The 18,605-nt window shown below is 43.4% G+C and overlaps 1 pseudogene; it reads left to right on the top strand.

The window, feature by feature from the left end:
- The window catches only part of LOC129860067 (partitioning defective 3 homolog B-like), a 204,826-nt pseudogene that overhangs the window by 157,444 nt on the left and 28,777 nt on the right, over positions 1–18,605 (top strand).

The following is an 18,605-nucleotide window of genomic DNA, read 5'->3' as shown; positions in this document are numbered from 1 at the left end:
AAGCATGTTGTATCAGTTCAGAATACATACTGTATATTAATACCTGTTAATCATCATCTCAACCACATTTCCATCTCACTAACACACCCACTGCATTAACCCTCTCTAGCAAATTATCACACTGCATTATCACCAACCTATAACCATTGTACCAGAGGAAAAGCCGCTTAAAGGCGCTAATGTTTGGGAGTGAGTTTGGTTCATATGTGTGGGTGTAATAGTGTTTGTGTGAGCGATGGGTGCTGTTTCTCAGCTGTGAACTGCTAACGTGTTTGTGTGTACGCCAGTACACGTGTGTGGTCGACATGGTATCTGTGTGTGCACATACGTACAGTACCAGTCAAAACTTTGGGCACACCTACTCATTCCAGAGTTTTTATTTTATTTTTTACAATTTTCTACATTGTAGACTAATAGTGAAGATATCAAAACTATGAAATAACACATATGGACTCATGTAGTCCAAAGAGTGTTAAACAAATGAAAATATATTTTATATTTGAGATTCTTCAAATAGCCACCCTTTGCCTTGACAGCTTTGCAAACTCTTGCCATTTTCTCAACCAGCTTCGTGAGGTAGTCACCTGGAAGGCATTTCAATTAACAGGTGTGCCTTCTTAAAAGTTAATTTGTGGAATTTCTTTCCTTAATGCGTTTGAGCCAATCAGTTGTGTTGTGACAAGGTAGGGGTGGTATAGAAAAGATAAACTTATTTGGAAAAAGACCAAGTCCATATTATGGCAAGGACAGCTCAAATAAGCAAAGAGAAACAACATGAAGGTCAGTCTATCCGGTAAATGTCAATTACTTTGAAAGTTTCTTTAAGTGCAGTCACAATAATGATGAAACTGGCTCTCATGAGGACTGCCACAGGAAAGGAAGACCCAGAGTTACCTCTGCTGCAGAGGATAAGTTCATTACAGTTAACTGCACCTCAAATTGCAGCCCAAGTAAATTCTTCACAGAGTTCAAGTAACACACATTTCAACATCAACTGTTCGGAGGAGACTGCGTGAATCAGGCCTTCATGGTCGAATTGCTGCAAAGAAACCACTACTAAAGGACACCAATAAGAAGAAGACTTGCTTGGGCTAAGAAACACGAGTAATGGACATAAGACCGGTGGAAATCGTTCCTTTGGTCTGATGAGTACAAATTTGAGATTTTTGGTTCCAACTGCCGTGTCTTTGTGAGACGCAGAGTAGGTGAACAGATGGTCTCTGCATGTGTGGTTCCCATCGTGAAGCATGGAGGAGGAGGTGTGGGGGTGCTTTGCTGGTGACACTGTCAGTGATTTATTTAGAATTCAAGGCACACTTAACCAGCATGGCTACCACAGCATTCTGCAGGGATACGCCATCCCATCTGGTTTACGCCTAGCGTTTGGGAGTGAGTTTATCATTTGTTTTTCAACAGGACAATGACCCAACACACCTGCAGGCTGTGTAAGGGCTATTTGACCAAGAATGAGACTGATGGAGTGCTGCATCAGATGACCTGGCCCTCACAATCACCTGACCTCAACCCAATTGAGATGGTTTGGGATGAGTTGGACCACAGAGTAAAGGAAAAGCAGCCAACAAGTGCTCACCGTATGTTGGAAGACTGTTCCCCATATGTGGGAAGACCTTCAAGACTGTTGGAAAAGCATTCCAGGTAAAGCTGGTAAATGGAATGTCAAGAGTGTGCAAATTAATAAAAATTAAAAACATATGTTTAACGAGGAAAGTCAGACCAAATTCTTATTGACAATGACGACCTACCCTGGGGAAACCCGGACGGAGCTGGGCCAATTGTGCGCCGCCCCATGGGACTCCCAATCACAACCGGTTGTCATACAGCATAGATTCGAACCAGGACTGTAGTGACGCCTTTTGCACTGAGATGCAGTACCTTAGACCGCTGCGCCACTCGGGAGCTTTACTTTAAAGAATCTCAAATGTAAAATATATTTTGATTTGTTTAACTCTTTTTTTTGGTTACTACATGATTCCATGTGTGTTATTTCATAGTTCTGATGTCTTTACTATTAGTCTACAAAGTAGAAAATAGTAAAAATAAAGAACAACCCTTGAATGTGTGTGTCCAAACTTTTGACTGGTGTAGTGTATGTGTGTGTGTGAGATGCGTGCGTATGTGTGTGTGGGGGGTCTATGTGTGTAGTCGATGCTGTACAGTGTCCTGCTGTGTGGAAGTGTGAACACATGTTTGGCTGCGGTGTGAACTGGACTGTGAGGTTTGGTTCCAGACATGAAGCCCTGAGTCTACTCCTTCTCTCCCTTCTTATAGTCTCTCCACTACTGGGTGGCCTCCTACTCAACTAGAAATAGTTCCTTTCATAATATCTGCTGAGTCTATTTTTGCTTTACGAACCGCCACAATGTTTTGAACCCCAAATGAAAAAACATATTTTTTCACTTGGTCTCTCCCTCTTTCTCTTTCAATCCCTCCTCTCCCTCCTCAGGTTTGTCAAGAAAAAGGAGGAGAAGAGCAAGGTGGAGGTGAAGACTGCCAAGCAGAAGTTGTAGGCTCTGAGCGAGGAGGAGCTGGACAAGATTGAGGAGGGAGGGAAGTGAGTGCACACTGTTCGGCCTGTTGTCTGTGTGTACATCAATCAATGCTCTGTCCGTGTGTCTGTCTCTGTCCTCTTGTCTTTCGGTCTGTCACACTCGGGCTCCACCCTCCAATCATTCAAACACCACTCTATAACATATATAAAATGTATGCAGTTTTTTGTCCAATCCCATCAAGTTAATGTGAGTTTGATTTAGACAGTGAGTGACAGTATCTGCCCCCTCTTATATGACCGACAGACACGAGCTCCGTTACATGGAGGTGCGGGACTGCCACGTGACCCCCGACCCCCTGCCACCCGACTTGGAGGACGATGACCAGGACCCCAACTATGCCCGCATCAACACCTTTCGGGAGCCCCCAAAGGGCCCCTCACCCTCCTACCTCAGCCACACCCCTTCTCCTCAGGGGGCCCTCACACAGCCGCAAGCCCTCGGCAGAAGACTTAGAGGGGCTCTATGCCAAGGTAAACAAGCAGAGAGCCCCGCCCTCGACTTCCACGTCGCAGCTTCAGCCCCCTCTGAGCGACAGGTGAGTTGATCCAAAAACCAGGAAATCACTCCTTCACAGTGCACTCCAATGTATGGCCTTGAGTTGCTATAGTAGGTCATACTGTCACTATGGGGTCAGTGGGATTGGGCAAGCATGGGGGGATATTTTGTTATCTTTGTTGCCTTCAAAGATCCACTTAAATACAGTATCTATCATGGATATTTCTGATTTAATTTTAAAATTGTTTTTATTTAATTATTTCACTTATTTGACTATATTTCCAGGATAAGCACACATGTATAGTGCCTTCGGAAAGTATTCAGACCCCTTCCCTTCACATTGTTACGTTACAACCTTATTCTAAAATGGATTTTAAAAAGTCCTCATCAACACACAATACCCCATAATGACAAAGCGAAAACAGGTTTTTTAAATTGTAAAAAAAACAATGTATTTACATAAGTATTCAGACCCTTTGCTATGAGACTCAATTGACAACTTGGAGTCCACCTGTTGTAAATTCAATTGATTGGACATGATGTGGAAAGGCACACACCTGTCTATATGAGGTCCCGCAGTTGACAGTGCATGTCAGCGCACGCGCACAAACCAAGCCATGAGGTAGAAGGTATTGTCCGTAGAGCTCAGAGACAGGATTTTGTCGAGGAACAGATCTGGGGAAGGGTACCAAAACAATTCTGCAGCATTGAGTGTCCCCAAGAACACAGTGGCCTCCATCATTCTTAAGATTGAAGAAGTTTGGAACCACCAAGACTCTTTCTAGAGCTGGCTACCTGGCCAAACTGAGCAATTGGGGGAGAAGGGCCTTAGTCAGGGAGGTGACCAAGAACCCGATAGTCACTCTGACCGAGTTCCTCTGTGGAGATGGGAGAATCTTCCAGAAGGACAACCATCTCTGCAGCACTCCACCAATCAGGCCTTTATGGTAGGGTGGCCAGACAGAAGCCACTCCTCAGTAAAGGGCACTTGGAGTTTGCCAAAAGGCACCTAAAGGACTCTGTCCATGAGAAACAAGATTATCTTGTCTGATGAAACCAAGATTGAACTCTTTGGCCTGATTGCCAAGTGTCACGTCTGGAGGAAACCTGGCACCATCCCTACAGTGAAGCATGTTGGTGGCAGCATCATGCTGTGGGGATGTTTTTTTTGATCGGCAGAGACTGGGAGACTAGTCAGGATTGAGGGAAAGATGAACAAAGCAAAGTACAGAGAGATCCTTGATGAAAACCTCAGACTGGGGCAAAGGTTCACCTTCCAACAGGACAATGACCCTAAGCACACAGCCAACACAATGCAGAAGTGGCTTTGGGACAAGTCTCTGAATGTCCTTGAGTGGCCCAGCCAGAGCTCGGGCTTCAACCCGATCGAACATCTCTGGAGAGACCTGAAAATAGCTGTGCAGCGACGCTCCCCATCCAACCTCACAGAGCTTGAGAGGATCTGCAGAGAAGAGTGGGAGAATCTTCCCAAATACAGGTGTGCCAAGCTTGTAGCGTCATAACCAAGAAGACTCGAGGCTGTAATTGCTGCCAAATGCTCTTCAATAAAGTAATGATTAAAAGGTCTGAATACTAATTTAAATGTGTGATTAAAATGTTTATAAAAAATGTCACATTTGCAAAAATTTCAAAACCTGTTTTTGCATTGCCATTATGGGTTATTGTGTGTATATTGATGAGAGAAGAAAAAAAACGATTTAATACATTTTAGAATAAGGCTGTAACATAACAAAATGTGGATAAACTCAAGGATATTTTCCGAATGTGCTGTATAGCTAACAACCAAACGCACAGCCGTGGATGCACAATTTATCAGTATACTGTACAGTAGCATTTGTCAGCGTGGGGGTTTAGGGTCTGCAGAGCCTCAAGCTTTGCCCGAAGCAAACATTTAATGTACGCTGTTTAGAATCATTAAGGAGATGGTGTCATTTTAAAGAGAGAGAGGTAACAAACAACCTCTAAATTGTCAAACGCCTGTTTGCTACCGCACGGCAAGCAGTACTAGTGCACCAAGTCTGGAGCCAACAGGACCCTGAACAGCTTCTACCTCCAGGACATTAAATTGCTAAACAAGACCGCTACATAGCTAATCAAATGGCTACTCAGACTACCTGCGTTGACCCTTTTTTGCACGAACTCTCTTGTACTGACTCTGCACACACACTGGACCCTACCTACACACTCACACATGCTTACACTGAAACCCCAACACACACTACATACACCTACACATAGAACGCACACAGACATGCAAACTGACGCCACACATTCACACTCACCACATATGCTGCTGCTACTGTCTATTATCTACCATGTTGCCCAGTCACGTAACCGCTACCTACAGTGGCAAGAAAAAGTATGTGAACCCTTTGAAATTACCTGGATTTCTGCATATTTTGATCATGAAATCTTCATCTAAGTCAACACAATAGACAAACACAGTCTGCTCAAACTAATAACACACAAGCAATTATGTTTTCACGTCTTTTTTTGAACACACTGTGTAAACATTCACAGTGCAGGGTGGAACAAGTATGTGAACCCTTGGATTTAATAACTGGTTGACCCTCCTTTGGCAGCAATAACCTCGACCAAACGTTTTCTATAGTTGCGGATCAGACCTGCACAACGGTCAAGAGGAATTTTGGACCATTCCTCTTTACAAAACTGTTTCAGTTCAGCAATATTCTTGGGATGTCTGGTGTGAACCACTCTCTTGAAGTCATGCCACAGCCTCTCAATCGGGTTGAGGTCAGGACTCTGACTGGGCCACTCCAGAAGGCGTATTTTCTTCTCTTGAAGCCATTCTGTTGTTGATTTACCTCTGTGCTTTAGATCGTTGTCCTATTTCATCACTCAACTTCTGTTGAGCTTCAATTGGCGTACAGATAGCCTTACATTCTCCTGCAAAATGTCTTGACAAACTTTGGAATTAATTTTTTCGTCAATGATAGCAAGCAGTCCAGGCCCTGAGGCAGCAAAACAGTCCCAAACCATGATGCTCCCTCCACCATACTTTACAGCTAGGATGAGGTTTTGATGTTGGGGTGCTGTGCCTTTTTTCTCCCAACATTTCTCCCGTGTGTTCCTTCCAAACAACTCAACTTTAGTTTCATCTGTCCACAGAATAATTTGGAACATCCAGGTGCTCTTTCATGAACTAAAGATGTGCAGCAATGGTTTCTTTGGACAGCAGTGGCTTCTTCCGTGGTGTCCTCCCATGAACACCGTTCTTGTTTAGTGTTTTACGTATCGTAGACTCGTCAACAGAGATGTTAGCATATTCCAGAGATTTCTGTAAGTCTTTAGTTGACACTAGGATTCTTCTGAACCTCATTCATTGAGCATTCTGCGCTGTGGTCTTGCAGTCATCTTTGCAGGACGGCCACTCCTAGGGAGAGTAGCAACAGTGCTGAACCTTCTCCATTTATAGACAATTTATCTTACCGTGGACTGATGAACATCAAGGCTTTTAGAGATACTTTTGTAGCCCTGTCCAGCTTTATGCAAGTCAACAATTCTTAATCTTAGGTTTTCTGAGATCTCTTTTTTTGTTCGAGGCATGGTTCACATCAGGCAATGCTTCTTGTGAATAGCAAACTCAACTTTTGAGAGTGTTTTTTCAGAGGGAAGGGCACCTATAACCATCTCCAATCTCATCTCATTTATTGGACTCCAGGTCAGCTGACTCCTGACTCCATTTAGTTTTTGGAGAAATCATTAGCCTCGGGGTTCACATACTTTTTTTTCCCGACCTAGACTGTGAATGTAACTTGTGTATTATTAGTTTAAGCACACTGTGTTTGTCTATTGTTGTGACCTGGATCAGATCAAATGTTATGACCATTTTATGCAGAAATCCAGGTAAATCCAAAGGGATCCCAGACTTTTTCTTGCCACTGTATATGTGCATACCTCCTTCAATGAACTCGTGTACCTGCGCATCGACTCGATACTGGTACTCCCTTTATATAGCCATGCTATCTTTACTCGTTATTGTTATTCACTGTGTATTTCTTCCTCATGTCACTATTTACTTTTTATTTTTTTAATCTTTATCTTAACTCTGCATGTGTGAGAAAAGGAGGCGTAAGTAAGCATTTCACTGTTCGTCTACACCTGTTTGCGAAGCATATGGCAAATAAAATGTTATTTTCTTTGAAAGTTAGAGGAAGATTGTGATAGAGGGAAGGGGAGAGAGAGAGAGAGAGCGATGGGAAAATAATAGATTGACTGCAAAGAAGGGAACGAGTCAGACATAGAGAGGGGAAAAAGGGGAGGATAATTAGCCACAGTCTAGCAGCTTGACAGATCAGTTAGACTCCTCTCCTCTAACTGGCCACTTAATTACTCCACCATTCTGTTCTTCTTTCCTCATTCTTTCTATTTCTCCCTCTCGCTTTCCCTTTTTTATTTTTCTCCTTTTCTTTCTCTCTTTCTCTCTGCCTCTCTCCCTCTCTCTTTCTCCCTCTCCTCTCCCTGCTCGACTACAGCAGCATAATCTGAACGCTCCATATTCTACTGACATTTGTAATGGAAGACTAATTCGAGCTAGCAACAGCGTAACATGATCAACTTAGTCTGGTTGGAATTGACTGTATGATAGTTTCGTTACGCCACATAGTCCTGTGTTCCAACCACACACACATTTACAGACTTACAACACACATCTGCTTGCGAAACGCACCCATTCATTGATTCATTCATGCATATGGACACACAGCTTTGCCGACACACACTCAAACCCGCTCAGTGGTTTTGCTGCGAAGCCTTTTTGTAACCTAGCAACACTCCAGTCTAGAATCCAATGCTGCTGAATTATATTATATTGTGTGTGTGTGTACTCGTGTGTGTGTACTCGTGTGTGTACTCGTGTGTGTACTCGTGTGTGTACTCGTGTGCGTACTCGTGTGTGTACTCGTGTGCGTACTCGTGTGCGTACTCGTGTGCGTACTCGTGTGTGTGTACTCGTGTGTGTGTGTGTGTGTTTGATGTGCACATGCTCAGTAGTGATGCGTCCTCCTCCCCCCTCACCTGTCAGAGAGGAGCAAGTTGACTCTGGAGTGTCTACATAATTTAGCGCCCGGAAATGTTTTAATTAGGACTTCGATGGCAGGTGCGTCCATGGATGGGTGTCACATTTGATTACTGTGACACTAGGGGCGGACCTGTGGAGAAAAATGCTTGTCAAATATTATTAGAGAAAAGGTCATCTACTCTCTCCACAGACCAGGGAAAGGGAGGAGAGGGAGGAAAGAGGGAACAAAAAATAGTCACCTGAGGAGTTTCTTATAAAGCCACGTATTGTATTTCAATGTAGTTAAATAAAAAATATGAACATCAGAATACAAAATGTACAGTTGAAGTCGGAAGTTTACATTCACTTAGGTTGGAGTCATTAAAACTTGTTTTTCAACCACTCCACAAATGTCTTGTTAACAAACTATAGTTTTGGCAAGTCGGTTAGGACATCTACTGTGTGCATGACACAAGTAATTTTTCCAACAATTGTTTACAGACAGATTATTTCACTTATAATTCACTATCACAATTCCAGTGGGTCAAGAAGTTTACATACACTAAGTTGACTGTGCCTTTAAACAGCTTGGAAAATTCCAGAAAATAATGTCATGGCTTTAGAAGCTTCTGATAAGCTAATTGACATAATTTGAGTCAATTGGAGGTGTACCTGTGGATGTATTTCAAGGCCTACCTTCAAACTCAATGCCTCTTTGCTTGACAATATGGGAAAATCTAAAGAAATCAGCCAAGACCACAGAAAAACACTTCTAGACCTCCACAAGTCTGGTTCATACTTGGGAGCAATTTCCAAACGCCTGAAGAAACCACGTTCATCTGTACAAACAATAGTATGCATGTATAAACACCATGGGACCATGCAGCCGTCATACCACTCAGGAAGGAGACGAGTTCTGTCTCCTAGAGATGAACGTACTTTGGTGTGAAAAGTGCAAATCAATCACAGAACAACAGCAAAGGACCTTGTGAAGATGCTGGAGGAAACAGGTACAAAAGTATCTATATCCAGAGTAAAATAAGTCCTATATCGACATAACCTGAGCGGTCGCTCTGCAAGGAGGAAGCCACTGCTCCAAAACCACCATAAAAAAGCCAGACTATGGTTTGCAACTGCACATGGGGACAAAGATTGTACTTTTTGGAGAAATATTCTCTGGTCTGATGAAACAAAAATATAACTGTTTGGACATAATGACCATCGTTATGTTTGGATGAAAAAGGGGGACGCTTGCAAGCCGAAGTACACCATCCCAATAGTGAAGCACGGGGGTGGCAGCATCATGTTGTGCGGGTGCTTTGCTGCAGGAGGGACTGGTGCACTTCACAAAATAGATGGCATCATGAGGAGTAAAATTATGTTGATTTATTGAAGCAACATCTCAAGACATCAGTCAGGAAGTTAAAGCTTGGTCACAAATGGGTCTTCCAAATGGACAATGACCCCAAGCATACTTCCAAAGATGTGGCAAAATGGCTTAAGGACAACAAGGTCAAGGTATTGGAGTGCCCATCACAAAGCCCTGACCTCAATCCCATAGAAAATTAGTGGGCAGAACTGAAAATCGTGTGCGAGCAAGGAGGCCTACAAACCTGACTCAGTTACACCAGCGCTGTCAGGAGGAATGGGCCAAAATTCACCCAACTTACTGTGGGAAGGCTACCCGAAACATTTGACCCAAGTTAAACAATTTAAAGGCAATGCTACCAAATGCAAATTGAGTGCATGTAAACTTCTGACACACTGGGAATGTGATGACAGAAATAAAAGCTGAAATAAATCATTCTCTCTAGTATTATTCTGACATTTCACATTCTTAAAATGATCCTAACTGACCTAAGACATTTCTACTAGGATTTACTAGGATTAAATGTCAGGAATTGTGAAAAATTGAGTTTAAATGTATTTGGCTAAGGTGTATTTAAACATACGACTTCAACTGTATACAGCCATAATCCTAGACACTAGTCCATCTGCAACCTATTAGGACAGTATGCACTAATGGTGTCAGTAGGAAAGACAGGGAGATGGTGTGGTTGGAGTTCTCCAGAACTATGCTGACCGAATCGTTGCACCATTGCCCTCTCAGCCACCATAATTGCAACGTTCCTCAACGGATGATCAATACAGCACCATTTCCTTTTACTTAAACTTTCCTTCGTCCTGTCCTGTCCTGTCTTCTCTTTGATGTGGCCAGTCAGAGACAGTCCGAGTCCTGGTGGCCCTAGTTCAATGGCCAAGTCTCCCTAATTAGTCCTCCTGAGGTTGGACACATACACACACAGGTTTGACAAACATCCCTGAGACCAAAGGGAATGGAAGGTTCTGAAAGTTCTGGCTCCCACATCCCTCCCACTGGATAAGAGGAAAAATAAATATCTTTACCCTTTACTGAACTTTCCACTGGTGCTCTGGGCTCCCTGGTGTCTGGGTGGCAAACGAGGGGAAATTAGCTTCTGATGACAACCTGGTTCGATGCACACACACACACAGACACACAAATGTGCCTGCATAGACATGGTGCATTTGGGTGTACCTGACCTCAAAGGCCAGCTGAATCACCAATTCTCTAATCTTAGTATTTCTGCTTTCTGCCTAAAGTGTGTGCTTAATGGAGGAGTTATAACATTATTCTGAAATGTTTGAATTCTGTTAAACAGTTGAGCTCAGTAAAGAACCCTCTGCCCAGTTCCCACTAGGGTTAAATATTATCCCGGGATTTTACAAATGTTCCATCCCGAGAATAAATAACTTTTCTCTCAGATAACCTGGTATTTCCCGCCAAAACAGTAATTGTCCTTCAAAAGCGTTATAAAGCATATGAATAGGCCTATGTCCAGATTTGATTAGAGCTTTGATCGAAAATTCAAGCCTGACGCTACCTGAGCTTTATGAACCCTACATTAGACATTTAATGAGGCCTTTAATGAGGCCAAGCCCAAATGATTGTGCCATTATCCAATACATATTATATATGGCTACTGCACATTACGCACAACAGAAAAACCTAAAAGCCCATAGATGGAGCAAGCTATATGTTCTCTTGGGTAAACATTTTTTATTTGGTCCAGGAGTGTGTGTGTGTGTGTGTGTGTGTGTGTGTGTGTGTGTGTGTGTGTGTGTGTGTGTGTGTGTGTGTGTGTGTGTGTGTGTGTGTGTGTGTGTGTGTGTGTGTGTGTGTGTATGTATATATATATGTATATATGTATATATATATGTATATATATATATATGTATATATATATATATATATATATATATATATATATATATATATATATATATATATATATATATATATATATATATATATATATATATATATATCCACAATAGATAATCCTGTTCTAGATTGACACGATATATAAATATATATATATATATATATTGTGGCAATCTAAAACAGGATTATCTATTGTGGATGCAATTTGAATGGAGTTGATGGAGAGAGAAACTGTTAGAGTGCTCACGCGTGCACTGATATTCAAGCTGCAATTTAAAAATAAAAGTTTGTATATATCATCTTTACAATTAATAAATAAGGTGACCCCCGAAAGTCAGATAGAGATGGGTAAATCAGACTCGCATTCCGTCTTTATATTACTGCATAGACCATGCTGCAGAAAATGCAGGCCTACCTGTCACAAAAAAAGTAAGTTACCATGATGAGATGATAGGTCTACTGTACATGCATTGTGAACTGCGCTCCATACTGAGATGGGTTGTCTGTCCCCACCTTGAACGTTGATGATTCATCATGCAGAGGCCATAGAGAAGCCAGATTTAGACATTGCGTGTAATTTAACAGTTCCATTTCACGCCATGTGTTCATATGAATAATTTATTCGAATTTACCCGTACCTCGCAGTTATTTATTCTGTGAAAAGGGAGGGGTTTTGGGTGGCTAATCTCGGTAGCCGGGTTCGCGCCATTCAACCATAGTGCCCACTATCTTCTCTCTCTCTCCCTTGATACTTCAAAGTACTTTCAGTAGCAGTTCCTATAGGTGCACTGAATTGTTAGGAATTGAAAACTGGTTAAGGTGTGGAGAAATGCTGGATGCAAGAGCAATATATTTAAGTGTTTTTATTAAACAAATTTTGAATAGGGACACCAAAACTACACTTCTGCAAGGTTTGTAATAATCTGTCACCCTCTAGATGGTGGAGCTCCCGAATGGGGCAGCTGTCTAAGGCACTGCATCTCAGTGCAGGAGGCGTCACTACAGTCCCTGGTTCGAATCCTGGCTGTGTCACATCCAGACGTGATTGGGAGTCCCATAGGGCGGCGCACAAGTGGTCCAGCGTCGTACGGGTTTGGCCGGGGTAGGCCGTCATTGTAAATACTTGCCTAGTTAAATAAAGGTTACATTTTTTTAAAGTTGTCACTCCACCCTTGTAGTTCATTAATAAATTAAGAGCACTATTAGTAAGGAACTCCCCTCAACTGGTTGTCTCGGTCTTAATTGAAAGGAAAAACCAAAACCCGCTGACACTCGGCCCTCCGTGGAATGAGGTTGACACCCCTGCTCAAGAGGGAAGGGCGAACCTAAATACTCTTCCTCATCTGTTCGTTGTTTCATCCTTCCGTGCCTAGTTCCAAAACATAACATCAAGGCTGGGACCTGGGGGTTGAATAGACTATACATTTGAACCGTCTTAATCGCTTAAGGACACCCGTTACCGATGTTATGGCTCAGGGGCCCAGATACCAATTACAAAGACTTGCTTTACAGTAACCTCTGACCTTAGAGACGGTACCTTGAGACCAAATTCCTATAGGGAATAATCATCAAAATAGGGTTCTTAACAGAATGAATGTGGAGTCATTTAGTAGGTATGTGCTGAACCTTTACATGGACTGCGTCTAAAATGGCACCACCCTAGTCCATAAAATAAGTGCTCTTAACAATGCAGTGCTGCTCAACCCTGTTCCTGGAGAGCTACCCTCCTGTAGGTTTTCGCTCTATCCCCAGTTGCAACTAACATGAGCTTATCAACCAGTTAATTGATAGGATCAGGTGTGCGAGATTAGGTTGGAGCAATAATTAGAATAATTAGAATGTTTTTTCATTACGAGAGACGACATGCACGCTCAATCAAGATGGCAGCCCTAATGATGGTCCGAAGACCGCATGAATGGGTTTTTGAAAATGTCTTCTTTCTCTGCTCTGAATGTCCCTGCTCAGCTGCTGTAGCTACTAGGGTAGAAGTGGGAGGGAGGAGAGAGAGGGGGGTTGATTTGAGTGGGTGATGGATGAAAGGATTGGTCCATATTTTAAACATCCTCACCGTTACCAGTGAAGCCCTCAATTTCAAAACAAACGACATCAACGATGTTACGTGAAGACCAAGGGTTAGTCTTCACATATTCTTTTAGGGCCGTGTTCTAATTTGGACCTATTGTAAATTCGGCATTTAAATCAATGGAAGAATTAGGCGAGAACTCGAGTTATGCGCGTACATTTCAAGTTGGTATTAGTCCCTGAGTGGTGGTAGCTGCAGGGTATTGTGTTTTGTGTGTGTGTGTGTGTGTGTCCGTTTGATTGTGTGGCAGGTGAGGGACTGCAGCTCTGTCTGTCAGTCTGTTCCTCTGTGTATTCGGCTGGGTTGGGTAGAGAGAAGACTCTGCATATCAATGGATGTCTGCCTCAGTCTGTCCCCATTGACAGGAGGTAGGACGATTTTTAGAGCAATGCATACACATCCTCTTGTCAGCGCACCACCAGAGCACCAGCCAGGCCTGCTAATTAAGGCCATGGTCATTAAAGGAACTTCTAGCATTTATGGGAACCTGTGCTGGTTCCCCTCTAATGAAGCTCTCACTCCTGCCCCAGAATCAATACCTGCCTTGGGTCACATCATTAGTATGAGTGGGAGAAGTTGGGAGTCTAGTTTGTTTGTGGGTATGTGTGTGGGGGTGTATGCATAAATTTGTATATTTGTGTGTGTGTGTGGGTTAGCAAACTTGGTCAACTCTTGCTCTTTCTCTCGCATCTTATATTGATCTGTCGTTCTCTTTCCGTGTAATACAGAGTGCATTTTACATATATGGTTCCTGTGTTGTATGGTTCATGTCGTCCTGTGATTTTATTGGAGCTCTTTCTCTCTCTCTTTATTTCTCTCGCTCTCAGTGAGCGTGTCCAGAAGCTCAGGAGAGAGCTCCAGCAGGCCCGTGCTGCGCCCGCTTACGAAGAGCTAGAGGTCATCCGCCGCAGAGCCCTCGACTACGACCCACCACGAGTGAGTGAGTGTGCGTGTGCACGCGCATGTGTGCTCGGGCACATTATGCATCTGTGTGGGTGCTTGAATGTATGAGTGTGGACATGAATGTGTGTGTGTGTCCTCACTTGGAGTCCTCTGGCTCGCCTCCTGCTGTGCCTACGCAGATCACAGCGACTAGATTAACCACCACAAGTGGTTTACACGCATCATCTCAGCAGAACATGGAGATTAACTCCATGATAATCCATACTTCGAGTCCCTGCCCACTGCCTAGAGACATCAAGTGTCTTTATCTGCTCGCTACCCAAATGGCACTCTATTCCTTAGAAAGTGCTCTTCTTTGGACCAGAGCCCGAGCTAGGGTGCCATTTGGGACAAACACACCCTGGCTCTGAGAGAAATGAGATCCTAAGCACGCTATATACTGAGGGTACAAAACATGTCTCTTTCCATGACAAAGACTGACTAGGTGAATCCAGGTGAAAGCTATGATCACTTGTTGATGTCAACTGTTAAATCCACTTCAATCAGTGTAGATGTGGCTAGTATGTGTTAAAGACAGGTTTTAGCCTTGAGACAATTGAGACATGGGTTGTGTATGTGTGCCATTCAGAGGGTGAATGTGCAAGACAAAATATTTAAGTGCCTTTGAACGGGGTATGGTAATAGGTGCCAGGCGCACCGGTTTGAGGGTGTGAAGAACTGCCATGCTGCTGGGTTTTTCATGCTCAACCGTTTCTCCTGTGTATCAAAAATGGTCCACCACCCTAGGGATGTCCAGCCAACTTGACACAACTGTGGGAAGTTTGAGTCAACATGGACCAGCATCCCTGTGGAACGATTTCAACACATTGTAGGGTCCAAGCCCTGATGAATTGAGCCTGTTCTGAGGGCAAAAGGGGGTGCATCGATCCATTTTTTTTCTTAGAGCCTGCCTGCCTGGCTGTTTTATTTGTAGCTCTCTCTTGTTAGGATTAAGTGTTCTACAGTGGCAGCACCCTCTTTCTCTCTCTTTAAGCAAATAACCATTAAGGTGGTGACATTTTCATATGATCTTTTTAGCGCTACTGCTCAGCCTTAACAAACATGCTCTCTTTCACTTTCCTCTCTCCCTCACTTCTGGTTGCGCGTGTGGAACCGTCTTATAACGTTATCCAAACACTGAGACAATTAAACCATCCTCATGATCCCCGGTTCTGTTTGATCCGTCAAAGAACATTATTCGCACGCTGAAACAGCCTAACGATGCCTCTCGGAATCGGTCGTTGTGTGTTCTTTTCGAATACCCTTATTCAAACGCAATTAGGAGGCAGTGAGTGTGAGGCAACTCGCCATCATCTCATTGTTAGTTGCTGTGGAAACAAACACCACGTCGACAGCACAGCTGTAGGTGCTTCCCCTGAGGCAGCTGCTTATGGAACATTATCATTTAAACAGGGACTCCAATGAAATCCCAGGCAGAGACAGAAAGCATATTGAGACCTTATAGAAGCATGTTAAACCTATTTACTGTATAGCCTATGTAGAATGTATGAGGTAAACCTTGAGAACAAAATGTAAAATACTGTAAGTTAAATGGAAAGAGAAAGCAGACCAATAGTTACAATATATACAGAGAGAGAGAGTAAATCAAACTGTTTCAACGTTTCATTCACTCTGGCAATTGTTGCACCCGTGTCTCCCTGCGTAGCCCATATTGTGCCCTCCTTTCAGCTGTTTGTCTTTGCTCTTTTCAGCGGCCTAGTTTGGTAGCCTTGAATGTTTTAAGATTTAATGACACTTGAGTATTGCGCTGCTCATACCAGGTCACACAAGGCCCATTCTTCTGTTGTGCCTCGTACCGCGCTGGGGAAAATGTTTAATTGAAAAGAATATAGAGGAGCGTGTAGCATTTCTCCATCTTTAAAAATATATGTATATATTTAGACATTTTCACAAACGGACAATAACAGCAAACATAAAATACAATAAGGGTAGGTTTTTCTGTGTCCTTTCTGTTTAATTGTTTTTCACTGTTGTCTTTTAATGGTAAAAAGGAGTACACAATCCTGCTTCGTTTACTCCTCAATAAAACATATTTGAGGCATAAAATACAATAAGGGAATTTAACCAACAAGATATTGTACCCCCCCATCCCTGGCTAAAATATCTCCAACTTATCTCCAAACCAATATCTCCAAACTATTTGCTCTTTCTCTTTGAGGAGAAAAGTGTATTCACATAAATGAGTGTGTGTGTGTGATTCTTTTCTTGTCTGTGACTCCTGTATACTCTCTCTTGTGTTCCCTCTCCTTTTCATCCCATGTTCCCCTTTCTCTCTACCTTTATCTTGACCAGTCAGTCTCAGTACACTCAGTACAGATGTCAGGAATTGTGAAAAATTGAGGTTAAATGTATGTAAACTTCCGACTTCAGCTGTACCATCTGTCCAAGTACAGGGACTACGTCCAAATAACACCCTATTCTCACCTTAGTCAGTTGTAAAACTAAATGCATTTAACCCAACCCTTCTGAATTAGAGAGGTGCGGGGGACTGCCTTAATCGAAGTTCACACCATCAGTGCCTGGGGAGCACTTGTTTTTAGGGGTTAACTGCCTTGCTCAAGGATAGTGCATTATATAGGGAATACTGTGCCATTTGGGACAACGCTCTAGAGCTTTTTATCCTTTCGAGGCATGATAATGATAGTGTATATGATGTCATTTCGCCTCTTGGGCCTCCATGTACAGACTGGCCAGTTTCTGGTATTTTTAGATGTGGCTGTCCATTCGCCTGCCACAGTAGCTGGCAGTGATGTCCCCTACGCAGTAAGCCACATGCATCTGGCAGCCATTTTGGTGTTCCACTCTACCACAAGCATGTGGCATAGGCAAGGAAAGGGTGTGTCCAAAATGAGCCCTGGTTAAAAGGAGTGCACTATTTGGGGAATAGGGTGCTTTGTCAGAGGCAGCCATACTTGGTCAAATCCAGACATCTTTGGTATTCGGTGAATGTCTAACCGACTGAAAACCACCCAACTAAATGAAATAAAATTAAGTGTTTTACAAGTCCTTTTCTGAAACGTCCATGTACCGAAGATTGCGATTTACAGTGGAAAATGGTCTTGACCATGGAAGATGAATAGAAGACACATTGGCTTTGGTCAAAAGCAGAGCAGCATTTAGGGAATAAGGTGCCATTTGGGATACAACCATAATTGAAGTCATGAAGGGAGGAAAAATGAAGGCTTGAGGAAGTGAACTGGCTACAAGAGACGGTAACTTGGATATCAGGGAGGGCGCTGGCGGGGCTGATAGCGCAGGAGGAGTATAATCAACACCTTATCTCCAACGCATTACCCTGGGAATCACACACACACAGGGGCAGTGTGAGTGGCACATTTAACGAACACAAGTCACAGACAAGCACACGCGCACACACTCTATCAAACACACACCTACTCTATCACACAAATACACATACTACCCACACTCCACCCTCCAACACACTCCACAAAAGATAGGACCCGTTTCCTCCGGAGCAGTCACCCCCCCCCCCCCCCCCCCCCTCCCTCCCTCTGTTGTCGGGTGGACATCGATCACGTTGATGATGTTTTAATGTCAGCTCCTGGGGGCAGATGATGCGAGCTGTGGCGGGTCGGGCGTCGCTTCATAAACACCCTCCACATCATTAAGTAAACAAAAACCACCGCTGTCACAGTGATGGATGGCTAGCGTGCCTCTCGTCTGATGGTGATGGTCTACTCTCCCCCAGGAGCGCTGTGGGAGTGTGGGACGCCCAGGGGGCAAGAGAACCCCTAGTGCCGCGCAGATGCCCAGGCATAACCATAATTGTGTGTGGTGGGTGTGTAGAGCCTAGTCTTTTGAGCATGATGTTCCCTTTAGATGAGGGGTGGGCGGGGCAACTCAGGGCCACGGTAACCGCAGGCTTTTGTTCAGGCCTAGCACTAACAACTCAAACAAGGACTCGATCATGTGCCCATTCAATTTAGACCCCAATAAGTTTGAACAGAAATGTTATTAGAGCTGAGCTGGAACAAAAGCAGACTCTACGGCCCTCCAGGACCGGAGATACCCGCCCATCTCCTACTGGAGTCTAGATTATCCCTGCTAGCAATAGTCGGACCATTATTTATTATCTACTCCTTAATCTAGTATATCAAAGCCTCATAGGAGGGAGCTAATGCTGAACTACAGAGAGGTGACCTGTGTTGTGTTTAGATCAGTGACTGATCTACCACTGACCAGAGATCA

Source organism: Salvelinus fontinalis, chromosome 7, assembly GCF_029448725.1.
Source record: "Salvelinus fontinalis isolate EN_2023a chromosome 7, ASM2944872v1, whole genome shotgun sequence".
Taxonomy (NCBI): domain Eukaryota; kingdom Metazoa; phylum Chordata; class Actinopteri; order Salmoniformes; family Salmonidae; genus Salvelinus; species Salvelinus fontinalis.
This window is presented reverse-complemented; position numbering and strand designations above follow the sequence as displayed.